Consider the following 10,048-nt stretch of genomic DNA (forward strand, 5'->3'; position numbering starts at 1 on the left):
ATATGACCGGTTTGGCCGCTCAAGACATACTGCTCACCCTGGACCAGGTCCTAATCCCCGACACCCGGAAGAGGAAAAGACAGAGATGTGGGGGCAGCCTGATGAAACTACCTCTACCCCCTGTTCTATTGGCGATTGTACAATCACTGGAGAACAAATGAGACAGGCTCCGTTTGAGAATGTCCTATTGTAACATCCTATGCTTCGTGGAGTCTTGGCTGAACAAGGACATGGTTAATATGAATCTAGCTGTTTTTTTCTATGCATCGGCAGGACAGAACGTCAGTGTCTCGTAAACTCAAGAGCAGAGGTGTGTGTCTGTTAACAACAGCTGGTGCACAATCTTGAGGTTCTGCTCGCCTGAGTTAGAATATCTCACGATAAGCTGTAGACCATACTATTTACCAAGAGAGTTTTCATCAATATTTTTCGTAGTTGTATACTGATCACCACAAACCGATGCTGGCACTAAGACTGCACTCAACGATCTGTATAGCGCCATAAGCCAACAAGAAAATGCGCTCCTAGTTGGCAGTGATTTTAATACAGGAAAACTTAAATCCGTTTTACCTAATTTCTACCAGCATGCCACCTGTACAACTAGTGGTAAAAAACAAAATAATCTTTACTCCACACACGCATATAAAGCTTTCCCTCGCTATCCATTTGGCAAATCTGACCATAACCCTATACTCCTGACTCCATCTCAAGTAAGGATCTGACTCTTTTTTTCAATTTCCGCCTAAAATGACATACCCAAATCTAACTGCCTGTAGCTCAGGCACTGAAGCAAGGATATGCATATTCTTGGTACCATTTGAAAGGAAACACTGACGTTTGTGGAAATGTGAAAGGAATGTAGAAGAATATAACACATTAGATCTGGTAAAAGATAATACAAAGAAAAAACTAACCCATTTTATTTGTTTTTTTGGTACCATCGTCTTTGAAATGCAAGAGAAAGGCCTTAATGTATTATTCCAGCCAAGGTGCAATTTAGCAGTGTATGTGCAAATTTTTAGACTGATCCAATGAACAATTGCATTTCTGTTCAAAATCTTGTATCAAGACTGCCCAAATATGCCTAATTTGTTTATTAATAACTTTTCATGTTCAGAACTGTGCACTCTCCTCAAACAATAGCATGATATTATTTCACTGTAATAGCTACTGTAAATTGGACAGTGCAGTTAGATTAACAATAATTTAAGCTTTCTGTCAATACCAGATATGTCTCTGTCCTGGGAAATGTTCTTGTTACTTAGAACTGCATGCTAATCACATTAACCATCCCACAGGGGACCCACCGATCCTGAAGAATGTTTACAAGCAATAACTCAAACAGGAAGTACCAGTGACACACTCAATTCGGAAGTGGTGCGATGAAGTGGATGCTAAACTGTTTTGCTTGCACAGACTGGAATATGTTCTGGGATTTATCCGATGACATTGAGGAGTTTACCACATCAGTCACCAGTTTTATTAATAAGCACATCGACCAAGTCGTCCCCACAGTGACCTTACGTATATATTCCAACAAGAAACCATGGAATACAGGCAACATCCGCACTGAGCTAAAGGCTATAGAGTTGATGCTTTCAAGGAACGGGACACAAATCCGGACACTTATAAGAAATGCCGCTACGCACTCTGATGAACCATCAAACAGGCAAAGCATCAATACAGGACTAAGATCAAAGCCTACTACACTGGCTCTGATGCTTGTTGGATGTGGCAGGGCTTGCAAACTATCACGGATTACAAAAGGAAATCCAGCCACGAGCTGCCCTATGACACAAACCAAACAACTGTGTGATCACGCTGTCCGTAGCCAATGTAAAACCTTTAAACAGGTTAACATTCACAAGGCCCCAGGGCCAGATGTATTACCAGGAAGCGTATTCAGAGCATGCGCTGATCAGCTGGCAAGTGTCTTCAATTACATTTCAACCTCTCCCTGGCCCAGTCTGTAATACCTACATATGTCAAGCAGACCACCATAGTCCCTGTGCCCAAGAACGCCAAGTTAACCTGTCTAAATGACTATTGCCCCGAATCTATGGCTCACATTAACACCATCATCCCAGAGACCCTGGCCTCTCTCCAACTCGCATACTGCCCCAAAAGATCCACAGATGACGCAATCACTATTGCACTCACTGCCCCTTCTCACTTGGACAAAAGGAACAACTACGTGAGAATGCTGTTCATTGACTATAGCTCAGCATTCAACACCATAGTGCCCTCAAAGATCATCACTAAGCTAAGCTCCCTGGGACTGAACACCTCCCTCTGTAACTGGATCCTGGACTTCCAAACGGGCCACCCCCATGTGTTGAGGGTAGGCATAAAATATCTGCCTTGCTGAACCTCAACACGGGAGCCCCTCAAGGAGTGGTGCTTAGTCCCCTCCTGTACTCCCTCTTCACCCACGACTGTGTGGCCGTGCATAACATAGCGCCAATACAGGACTAAGATCGAATCGTACTACACCAGCTCCGACACTCGTCTGATTTGTCAGGGCCTGCAAACTATTACAGACTACAAAGGGAAGCACAGCCAAGAGCTGCCCAGTGACACAAGCCTACCAGACAAGCTAAATAATTTCTATGCTCGCTTAAAGAGAAATAAGACTGAAACATGCATGAGGGCATCAGCTGTTCGGGACAACTGCGTGATCACGCCCCCCTTCAGCCGATGTGAGAAAGACCTTTAAACAGGTCAACATTCACAAGGCCGCAGGGCCAGATAGATTACCAGGACATGTACTGCGAAGATGCGCTGAACAACTGGCAAGTGTCTTCACTGACATTTTCAACCTCTCCCTGTCTGAGTCTGTAATACCAACATGTTTCAAGCAGACCATCATAGTCCTTGTGCCCAAGAACAGGTAACCTGCCTTAATGACTACCTACACGTAGCACCCACGTCTGTAGCCATGAAATGCTTTGGAAGGCTGGCTGGTCATGGCTCACATAAACACCATTATCCCAGAAATCCTAGACCCACTCCAATTTGCATACTGCCCCAACAGATCCACAGATGACACCATCTCTATTGCACTCCACACTGACCTTGCACACCTGGACAAAAGGAACACCTATGTGAGAATGCTATTCATTGACTACAGCTCAGCATTCAACACCATAGTGTCCTCAAAGCTCATCAGTAAGCTAAGGATCCTGGAACTAAACACATCCCTCTGCAACTGGATCCTGGACTTCCTGACGGGCCGCCCCCACGTGGTAAGGGTAGGTAACAAAACATCTGCCACGCTGATTCTCAACACGGTGGCCCCTCAGGGGTGAGTGCTTACACCCCTCCTGTACTCCCTGTTCACTCATGACTGCATGGCCAGGCACGACTCCAACATCATCATTAAGTTTGCTGATGACACAACAGTGGTAGGCCTGATCACCGACAACGATGAGACAGCTTATAGGGAGGAGGTCAGAGACCTGGCCGTGAGGTGCAAGCACAATCTCCCTCAACGTGATCAAGACAAAGGAGATGATTGTGGACTACAGGAAAAGGAGGACCGAGCACACCCCCATTCTCATCAACAGGGCTGTAGTGGAGCAGGTTGAGAGCTTCAAGTTCCTTGGCGTCCAGATCACCAGCAAACTAACATGGTCGAAGCACACCAAGAAAGTCGTGAAACAAAACCTATTCCCGCTCAGGAGACTGAAAAGATTTGGCATGGGTCCCCAGATCTTCAAAAGGTTTTACAGCTGCACCATTGTTAAAAGAATTTGATTCCTATATGTTTATCAACCAATTCAATTAAAACACTCTGCCCATTTCTAAGGATTTGTAACATACTTATTTTGCATAAAATGGACAGAGACCAGTTTCAAAATCAATCAATAGAGTTTATTCTCGAGAGTACTGATCATGGTACAATTTACAACAGGTTATATACTAAAAATGACATCATAGGTTTTATTCTGTCCTTCCTCCACTCCGATACAATGGCAGTACAGTTCACAAGCCTTCCCACATTGTCCACCAGCTGTTAAATAATCTACTACTAGCCCAAGGTCTCTCCTCTCCCTGTGTAGAGACAGGATGTCCTGTAAGGAACACAGCATTCCAGCCAGTCTTACGATAGCTCCATTTGTTTCTAACAAGGAACAGACAGTCCTTCTAATTCTGGACGAAAACTACACACATTACATTCAGTATTATGATTATAATAAGATACATACATCCATACAGTAACATAGTAGTATTCTGTTTAGTCATAGTTCTGATTGAAATGTATACATAATTTAGTCATTATTCATAAAAATCCCTTAACAACCATCGAGAGCATCCTGACGGGTTGCATCACTGCCTGGTATGGCAACTGCTCTGCATCCGACCGCAAGGTACTACAGAGGGTAGTGCGTATGGCCCAGTACATCACCAGGGCCAAGCTTCCTGCCATCCAGGACCTCTATACCAGGCAGTGTCAGAGGAAGGCCCTAAAATATGTCAAAGACTCCAGCCACCTTAGTCATAGACAGTGCCAAGTCTAGGTCCAAGAGGCTCCTAAATAGCTTCTACCCCCAAGCCATAAGACTCCTGAACAGCTGGAACGCTGCTGCTACTCTCTGTTATTATCTATGCATAGTCACTTTAATAACTCTACCTACATGCACATATTACCTCAATTACCTCAACACCAGTGCCCCCGCACATTGACTCTGTACCGTATACATCCCAACTATTGTTATACTGCTTGTTTTTAATAATTTGTTATTCTTATCTCTTATTTTTGGGGGTTTAGTTTCTTAAAACCACATTGTTGGTTAAGGGCTTGTCAGTAAACATTTCACAGATACCTTTTTAAAAAGTAGGGGCGTGGATAAGAATGTATTTTTATTTTTTATTTAACCTTTATTTAACTAGGCAAGTCAGTTAAGATCAAATTCTTATTTCCAATGACGGCCTACCCCGGCCAATCCCGGAGGACGCTGGGCCAATTGTGCGCCACCCTATGGGACTCCCAATCACGGCCGGATGTGATGCAGCCTAAGAAAACAAGTCAGTATCTGGTGTGACCACAATTGGCTTCATGCAGCCTGACACCTTTCCTTAGCATGGAGTTGATCCACCTGTGGAATGTTGCCCCACTCTTCAATGGCTGTGTGAAGTGGCTGGAATTGGAACTCTGTCATTTTAATCCAGAGCATCCCAAACATGCACAATGGGTGACATGTCTGAGTATGCAAGTCATGGAAGAAATTAGACATTTTCAGCTTCCAGGAATTGTGTACAGAACCTGGCAACAATGGGCCTTGCGATAATATTGTCTTGGTTTCTCTGTGCATTCAAATTGCCAACAAATATAAATGCAAAGTGTTGGTTTCATGAGCTGAAATAAAAGATCCCAGAAATGTTCTACACGCACAAAATGTATTCCTCTCATTTGCCAAATTTGTTTACATCCCTGTTAGTGAGCATTTCTCCTTTGCTAAGATAATCCATCCACCTTACAAGTGTGGCATCAAGAAGCTGATTAAACTGCACAATCATTACAGGTGCACCTTGTGCTGGGGACAAGACCACTCTAAAATGTACAGTTTTGTCACAACCCAATGCCACAGATGTCTGAAGTTGAGTGAGCGTACAATTGGCATGCTGACTGCAGGAATGTCCATGAGAGCTGTTGCCAGAGAACTGAATGTTAATTTCTCTGCCATAAGCCGCTTCAAATGTTGTTTTGGAGAATTTGGCAGTACCTCCAACCTGCCTCACAACCACAGACTAAATGTAACTAAGCCAGCCCAGGACCTCCACATCACCTGCAGGATTGTCTGAGACCAGCCACTTGGACAGCTGATGACACTGGGTTTGCACAACCAAAGAATTTCTGCACAAACTGTCAGAAACCGTCTCGGGGAAGCTCATCTGTGTGCTCATCAACGTCACCGGGGTCCTGACCTGACTGCAATTTGGCGCCGTGGGCAAATGTTCACCTTCGATGGTCACTGGCACACTGGAGAATTGTGCTCTTCACGGATGAATCCCGGGTAGATGGCAGACAAGGTGTATGGTGTTGTGTGAGCATGATGTGGTTTGGGCTGGCATAAGCTATGGACAACATCCAAATTAATTTTATCGATGGCAATTTGAATGCACAGATACAGTGCCTTGCGAAAGTATTCGGCCACCTTGAACTTTGCGACCTTTTGCCACATTTCAGGCTTCAAACATAAAGATATAAAACTGTATTTCTTTGTGAAGAATCAACAACAAGTGGGACACAATAATGAAGTGGAACAACATTTATTGGATATTTCAAACATTTTGAACAAATCAAAAACTGAAAAATTGGGCGTGCAAAATTATTCAGCCCCCTTAAGTTAATACTTTGTAGCGCCAGCTTTTGCTGCGATTACAGTGGTAAGTCGCTTGGGGTATGTCTCTATCAGTTTTGCATTTTTTCCCATTCCTCCTTGCAAAACAGCTCGAGCTCAGTGAGGTTGGATGGAGAGCATTTGTGAACAGCAGTTTTCAGTTCTTTCCACAGATTCTCGATTGGATTCAGGTCTGGACATTGACTTGGCCATTCTAACACCTGGATATGTTTATTTTTGAACCATTCCATTGTAGATGTTGCTTTATGTTTTGGATCATTGTCTTGTTGGAAGACAAATCTCCGTCCCAGTCTCAGGTCTTTTGCAGACTCCATCAGGTTTTCTTCCAGAATGGTCCTGTATTTGGCTCCATCCATCTTCCCATCAATTTTAACCATCTTCCCTGTCCCTGCTGAAGAAAAGCAGGCCCAAACCATGATGCTGCCACCACCATGTTTGACAGTGGGGATGGGGTGTTCAGGGTGTTTCTTTTATGCCAAACATAACGTTTTGCATTGTTGCCAAAAAGTTCAATTTTGGTTTCATCTGACCAGAGCACCTTCTTCCACATGTTTGGTGTGTCTCCCAGGTGGCTTGTGGCAAACTTTAAACAACACTTTTTATGGATATCTTTAAGAAATGGCTTTCTTCTTGCCACTCTTCCATAAAGGCCAGATTTGTGCAATATACGACTGATTGTTGTCCTATGGACAGTCTCCCACCACAGCTGTAGATCTCTGCAGTTCATCCAGAGTGATCATGGGCCCCTTGGCTGCATCTCTGATCAGTCTTCTCCTTGTATGAGCTGAAAGTTTAGAGGGACGGCCAGGTCTTGGTAGATTTGCAGTGGTCTGATACTCCTTCCATTTCAATATTATCGCTTGCACAATGCTCCTTGGGATGTTTAAAGCTTGGGAAATCTTTTTGTATCCAAATCTGGCTTTAAACTTCTTCACAACAGTATCTCGGACCTGCCTGGTGTGTTCCTTGTTCTTCATGATGCTCTCTGCGCTTTTAACGGACCTCTGAGACTATCACATTACAGGTGCATTTATACGGGGACTTGATTACACACAGGTGGATTGTATTTATCATCATTAGTCATTTAGGTCAACATTGGATTATCGAGAGATCCTCACTGAACTTCTGGAGAGTTTGCTGCACTGAAAGTAAAGGGGCTGAATAATTTTGCATGCCCAATTTTTCAGTTTTTGATTTGTTAAAAAAGTTTGAAATATCCAATAAATGTCGTTCCACTTCATGATTGTGTCCCACTTGTTGATTCTTCACAAAAAAATACAGTTTTATATCTTTATGTTTGAAGCTTGAAATGTGGCAAAAGGTCGCAAAGTTCAAGGGGGCCGAATACTTTCGCAAGGCACTGTATCTTGAGATCCTGAGGCCCATTGTAGTGCCATTCATCCCCCGCCATCACCTCATGTTTCAGCATGATAATGCACAGCCCCATTTTGCAAGGATCTGTACACAATTCCTGTAAGCTGAACATGTCCCAGGTCTTCCATGGCCTGCATACTCACCATACATGGCACCCATTGAGCATTTTTATGATGCTCTGGATCAATGTGTACGACAGTACGTTCCAGTTCCTGCCAATACCCAGTAACTTCACAAAACAATTGAAAAGTGGGAGAACATTGAACAGGCCACAATCAACAGATCAACTCAATGCGAAGATGTCACGCTGCATCAGGCAAATGGTCACAACAGATACTGACTGGTTTTCTGATCCACGCCCCACCTTTTATTGACGCTATCTGTGATCAATCTGATACATTTATATTCTCAGTCATGTGAAATATATAGGTTAGGCCCTAATTGATCAATTTAATTTATTTCAATTTACTGATTTCCTTATATGAACTAACTCCGTAAAATCTTAATTATTGCGTTTCTATTTTTGGTCAGTGTATATAAAATGTTGAGGGTAAATAATTACTGGTATCCATGTCAGTCATTTCTCAAATGATCTATTTTCTCTACCACCATGATCATTTGGGTCCCACTGGCCAAGCTGATGAAACAGGAAAATAACAGCCTGTCGTTCCTCCCTGAAAGAATGGTGTGCACACCTAATAGTAAGCAACGGGTGGCCTTAATTCAGTCTGCATGAAATATATAGGTCTGTGATGAGAAATCATGCACATTATCTGAGACCTGCGCAGCCACATACAAATGCATGCTCACAAGGTTGTTTTGAATGGTATGTCTGGGGCCTGTAATAACGGTTCATGGGTTCTAACTGTTTCTTCTGGAACTGGTAAGAACAATAGTCTCTGGGTTTATTCCTCCCTTCAGATGTAACTGTGGTACCAGTGCCACGGTTGTGCATTGACCGGGCAGACAAACTGACACATGATGGCTCTACTGCCCTGTCCAGCGGGTACGGAACTGGGCCAGATAAACCCTGACCCTCACCAGAAGGACAGGGTATGTTTAACCTATAGACTGGTTATTTAGCAACAACCGATGTGTGTCAACTATGGGGTAAAACACATGGGTTTGGCTTAGATGATTGACAACATTTGAACTTTCGTCTCAATGTTTATTGAAAACATAAATACATCTGCACAATGCCACAAGAGGTCTCTTCACAGTCCCCAAGTGCGGAACAGACTATGGGAGGCACACAGTACTACATAGAGCCATGACTACACGGAACTCTATTCCACATCAAGTAAAATTTGATTTAAAAAACAGATTAAAAAACACCTTATGGAACAGCGGGGACTGTGAAGCAACACACACATTAGCACAGACACATGCACACACTCACACACAAACAAACACACAGAAACACACACACAATAAAATACGCAGTATACATACACATGGATTTAGTACTGTAGATATGTGGTAGTGTTGGAGTTAGGGGCCTGAGGGCACACAGTGTGTTGTGAAATCTGTGAATGTATTGTAATGTTTTTAAGATTGTGTAAACTGTCTTCATTTTGCTGAACCCCAAGAAGAGTAGCTGATCCATAATAAATACAAATACAAAATGAGCACTTGTCTCAAATACATTGAAAGTTGTTGGCCGGCTAGAAAATTTGAGCCATATTAACATTGACATGAAATCTGTGAAAATTCCTCTAAACAAGACATGGTCTCAACAAGAGAACTAGCTGAGATGTGTCACCTACGATTCCCCACATGGCAGCTTCTTGTCATTGTTGATAGCTATCTGACATGTTAGAATCAAGCCTTCAGGCCACATCGACACCTACGTAATTTGTGACATTGTCAGCCAACCAGTCTAATCAAAGAATGGTTCATCTTGGTGTAAAATGGATGCTGTAGAACTAGCAGCAATGTACTTGGACTAACTACTTTATGTACTTTTGACTTTGTTGCCTTAATCCGTTTCCTTGTGGCTCTTCAAACCTAACCTATAGTCTTTTGGATGTTAATTTCAGATGAAGAGCAGTCTGGAGGTGCAGCAGTAGCGACTGTGGTCGTAGTGGGGGATGACCAAGCCATAAGCCATGGTCATTACACTCCTCACTGGGTAACGTACTGGCTAAGTGTATTGGTCTCTGACCAATCCGCCCCTCGAGGCGTTGCAGTCTGACTTTACATGTTGAGCCTGTGTGATGAGGGGCGGAGAGTGAAAGATATTTATATGCTGAGGACCCAGAACGGTGGGTACTTGAAATGATCATAGCTTTTGGCCACCAAGGAACCAT

At 43.3% G+C, this 10,048-nt stretch overlaps 1 non-coding gene across 1 annotated transcript; it reads left to right on the forward strand.

The window, feature by feature from the left end:
* Positions 1–9,906: 9,906 nt before the first annotated feature.
* Positions 9,907–10,035, forward strand: LOC123989648. The gene has a single exon (XR_006830603.1). It is a non-coding gene; the product is annotated as a small nucleolar RNA SNORA17 (small nucleolar RNA).
* Positions 10,036–10,048: the final 13 nt, after the last annotated feature.

Source organism: Oncorhynchus gorbuscha, linkage group LG11 (genome assembly GCF_021184085.1).
Source record: "Oncorhynchus gorbuscha isolate QuinsamMale2020 ecotype Even-year linkage group LG11, OgorEven_v1.0, whole genome shotgun sequence".
Classification (NCBI taxonomy): Eukaryota; Metazoa; Chordata; class Actinopteri; order Salmoniformes; family Salmonidae; genus Oncorhynchus; species Oncorhynchus gorbuscha.